We start from the raw sequence: 5,000 nt of genomic DNA on the forward strand, positions 1-5,000 counted from the left end.
ATGATGGTCTATGACACACGCTTGAACGATGATATGTTGCAACAAAAGGTGAAAAAAATCATATTTGCTAAATGTACTGGTGATAATAATAATAAAAATAATAACTATAATGATAATAATGATAACGATAATGATAATGAAAACGATAAGGATAATAATAATAACAAAAACAACAACAACAACAACAACAATAACAATAACAATAACAATAACAATAACAATAACAAAACAAAAACATAAATAATAATAATAATAATAATAATAATAATAATAATAATAATAACAATAACAATAACAATAATAACAACAACAACAATAACAATAATAATAATAATAATATAGCAATAATAATAATAATAATAATAATAATAATAATAATATAGCAATAATAATAATAATAATAATAATAATAACAATAACAACAACAACAACAACAACAACAACAACAACTACAACAACAACAACAACAACAACAACAACAACAACAACAACTACAACACCAACAATAATAATACCAGTGCCGATAACAACAATAATAAAAATACCAATCCTCAAAGAGCAAGAACACTGACAACGTCCTAATAACAATGACGACACCAAAGCCAAAACATACGAAACCCTAAAGATTAATTGAAACCGCCTGCCCCTAACCAACCAACCCCCACCCACCCCTCTCCCACCCCTCCCCCACCCAGCCCCACCTGATAAAAAAAATAATAATAAAAAAAAAATAAAATAAAATAAATAAAAATTGCGTCCTTCATAAAATGAGAGGAAAGGGAGTCAACGAGATAACAATGAAGACGTATAAAGGAAAATGAAAGAACGTTATATTGGCCAATGTAATGCTATCCCGAGAAAGGAAGAGAGAAAAAAGGAAGAGAGAAAAAAGGAAGAGAGAAAAAAGGAAGAGAGAAAAAGGAAGAGAAAAAAGGAAAAAAAAGGGAAAAGAAAAAGGAAGAGAAAAAAAGGAAGAGGAAAAAAAGGAAGAAGAGAAAAAAAGGAAGAGAGAAAAAGGAAGAGAGAGATGGAAGAGAAAAAAAGGAAGAGAGAAAAAGGAAGAGAAAAAAAGGAAAAAAAGGAGAGAGAGGGAGAGGAAGGAAAGGAGAGAGAGAAGGGAGGGAAAGAGGAAGAAAAAGGAAGAGGAAGGAAAGAGGAAGAGAAAAAGGAAGGAGGAAAAGAGAGAAGAGAGAAGAGAAGAGGAGGAGAGGAGGAGAGAGGGAAAAGGAGGAGGAGGAGAGAAAGTAAGGAGAGAGAAAAGAAGGAGAGGGAGGGAGGAAGCAACGCTCCCGGCCCAGCGCCAATAGAGCCACGGGATGAAGCGGAGCCACAGCTCTCTCGCTCTCCTTCCTCCTCTCTCTCCATCGTTCTTTTTTCGCTTTCCTTCTCTCTCTTTCTCTCCTTCTCCCTCTCCCCATTCGTTCATTCGTTCGTTCGTTCGTTCCTGTATGTATGTATGTATGTATGTATGTATGTGTATATGTATGCATGTATGTATGTATGTATGTATGTATGTATGTATGTATGTATGTATGTATGTATGTATGTATGTATGTATGTGGTGTAACGCCTGGGGTATCCCTTAACAAGTGAAATATTGAAACAAGTGAAGTAACCCAAGAGAGTCTTACCCAGATGTACACCACATGGCGAGTAGACCTAACCTTTGTTTGTATGTGGTTTCGCACCCCAATGACCTATCGGTCGAAGTGGACACGAGTAATAGCCTTTTGACCTGGCTCAGGATCAGACGTGGGAAAACGTGGACAAAAGAGTACTGTTGTTAGTGTAGGCGTGTCTTAACCATAGGAATATGGTCATTAGACAAGAAATAACCAATGAAGAAATGTGTATGGAAAAAGAACCAATGAAAAGAAGAGAAAGATATGAGAGCCAGGCTGAGCGACAAAATGTGTGACGAAAAGTCGTCAGTCTCACAGCAGACCCCACACTAGGTGCATCTGAACCTGTTACCCGGTGAGTTACTCGGACAATTATTGTACGGATCTCCCAAGTTTTAACTTAGAAAATTCTAGAACCCAAGGCAATATTAAATAAGTCAATAAATAATGAAGTGAAAACAATCTTTCAGTTTTCCTCTTGATATCAATTAATCCCAAGTATTGGAGACCTGACACTCCTCAAAGACCGCTCGGAAACACCACATATGTATGTATGTATGTATGTATGTATGTATGTATGTATGTATGTATGCATGTATGCATATGTATGTATATGTATGTATATGTATGTATATGTATGTATTATATATGTATGTATATGTAAATATGAATGAATGAATGAATTAATGGATGGATGAATGTATGCGTATGTATATTTATTCATATATACATATTTACATATATACTTATGTAGACATGTATGTATGCATGCATAAATACAGATACAGACAGACAGACAGACACACAGGCAGAGACAGACACAGACACATACATATGTGTGCATGTGTATGTATGTGTGTATGTATCTATCAATATATCTATCTATCTATCTTTTTATCTGTATATTTATCTACCTATCTAATTATACATTTATATGTATATATAACGAATAAATAAATAAAAAACAAAGTCTGTCTGTCTGTCTGTCTGTCTGTCTCTCTGTCTGTCTGTCTGTCTGTCTGTCTGTCTGTCTGTCTGTCTGTCTGTCTGTCTGTCTGTATGTCCGTCTGTCTCTCTGTCTGTCTGTCTCTCTCTCTTTCTCGATCACATTACCGATTATTAACCGCTCTGCAATCTGCAACACAACCGCGGGATAGCGCTGTGGGGTGTGCGGATAAGCTATGCAAATTATTTCCAGCCCTTTTCCCCTAAACAAGAAAACATACATATGCGTGCGCACACACGCACACGCACACACACACACACACACACACACACACACACACACACACACACACACACACACACACACACACACACACACACACGCACACGCACACGCACAAACACACGCACACACATACTAAACATACACATATAGGCCTATACAGACGGACAAACAGATAAATATATAGATATATAACATATTAATTTATAACGTTAATGTTACTACTAACACTAAAAAGTTTGTTACAACGATGACAACTGACGATGACGAGGAAGAGGATAGCGACGATGACGATAATGAATACAATGATTATATATTAGCATCCGCAGCAATAACACGTACCAATAAAATGTGCCCCACCCCACAGGCAATACTTCTTAACTCAACATCACCCTTCGAAAAAAAAAAAAAATAAATAAATAAATAAATAAATAAATAAATAAATAAATAAATAAGAAATGAATAAATACGAAAATTTCGAGAAAAAAAAAAATTACATTAAAAAAATCCTCCGCCGCAGTTCGAACTCTGCAACACCTTGCACGAAACACGCTTCATCCCGCTGCAATGTTGGCACGCACAAGGACATCCGGCAATGTACAAGAGCTTATTTTGGGGCGCGCGGGCGTAGCCATCCCCTCCTCCCTATAAACAAATAAATAACTACATAAACAAATACAAACATAAATAAATAAATAAATAAAGACAGATAAATGAGTAAATATAAATAAACAGAAATAAATAAACAAAAGATAACCATGAGTAAATCGAAAAGCTCGAGCGTGTACGTAGCCGTCTCAACCGCCCTCACTCCGAATTCCTAATGTTAGGGGGGGGGGAAGCATAAACAAATAAACATAAATACTCAGAAATTAATAAAGGGGGGGAAGTTAAGAAAGGAGGGAGGAGGTAAGAATGGAGGGGGGGAGGTAAGAAAAGAGAAGGGGTAGAGAGAGGGGGAGGTTAAAACGAGAGGAAGGAGGAGGGAAGGGAAGGAAGGGAGGGAGGGAGGGAGGAAGGAAGGAAGGAAGGAAGGAAGGAAGGAAAGAAGGAAGATAGGAAGGAAGGAAGAAAGGAAAGAAGGAAGATAGGAAGGAAGGAAAGAAAGAAAGAAAGAAAGAAAGAAAGAGAAAGCCAGAAAGAAAGAGAGCTTCCTTTCCAAAATTTGCTTTTAAATACTTTCGAAATTCCTCTTTCCAACAGAGGAAAAAAATAATCCCACAAAAAAAATCATGACCAAAGCATCCGTAATACCGTAAGGCAATCCCAAACAAACAAACAAACAAACACACACAACGGAACCAAAAATCAAACCGCATAACTTAGCAAAAAAAGAAAAAAGAAGAAGAAGAAGAAGAAGAAGAAGAAGAAGAAGAAGAAGAAGAAGAAGAAGAAGAAGAAGAAGAAGAAGAAGAAGAAGAAGAAGAAGAAGAAAAAGAAAAACGGCCATTTAACATAAGCGGCCCCGAATAAATCGCAAAAATACAGCCATAAATTCGCTTAATTTCGCGGGACCGTGGCGGAGGCGAAGGAGAGGCTAAAGTATAAACCGCAACAGCTGGAGTTTAAAAGGGTATGCCACTTGCAATCGCCGGCGTGAGGTACAACTGGAGGCGACACGGCGGCAGCGGAGGTGAGGAGGGGCCTAACCCACACTCCGCAAGGCCTACCTCTCCGCGCTCACCCACGCCTACCCATACCCATACACGTTTACTCACGTTCCCCAGGCTTACCCATACTTCCCATGCCTACCCATATTCACCCCCATGCTTTTACCCACTCTCGCCCATACTTCCAATAGCTACCCTACGCTTACCCACACTCCCCACGCCTACCCCATTCCCCCTGCTTGCCCATATACATTAGGCCCCAGCCAAGACGGCCACCACCTACCCATGCCGGCCTGTGTCTACCGTCCCTGTGAAGCCCCCCTCCCCACCACCCCACTCCTTTCCCCCCACTCCCCCTCCCCACTTCGAAATTAAGAGGGAAATGATTTTGCTTTGGGACTTGGTTGCGTGGCTATACTGTGCATATAGAGGGAAAAGGAAATCCACACAAACAGTACCTGTTCTCTCTCTCCCTCTCTCCCTCTCTCCCTCTCTCCCTCTCTCCCCCTCTCCCTCTCTTTTGAAGGAAGTACTTATATC

The 5,000-nt window shown here is 39.0% G+C and overlaps 1 protein-coding gene across 5 annotated transcripts in view; it reads right to left on the reverse strand.

The window, feature by feature from the left end:
- Positions 1-5,000, reverse strand: part of LOC119579241 — a 24,812-nt gene that overhangs the window by 13,431 nt on the left and 6,381 nt on the right. The gene's annotated exons all lie outside the window — the stretch shown is intronic.

The sequence above is a fragment of the Penaeus monodon genome, chromosome 1 (assembly GCF_015228065.2).
Source record: "Penaeus monodon isolate SGIC_2016 chromosome 1, NSTDA_Pmon_1, whole genome shotgun sequence".
NCBI lineage: Eukaryota > Metazoa > Arthropoda > Malacostraca > Decapoda > Penaeidae > Penaeus > Penaeus monodon.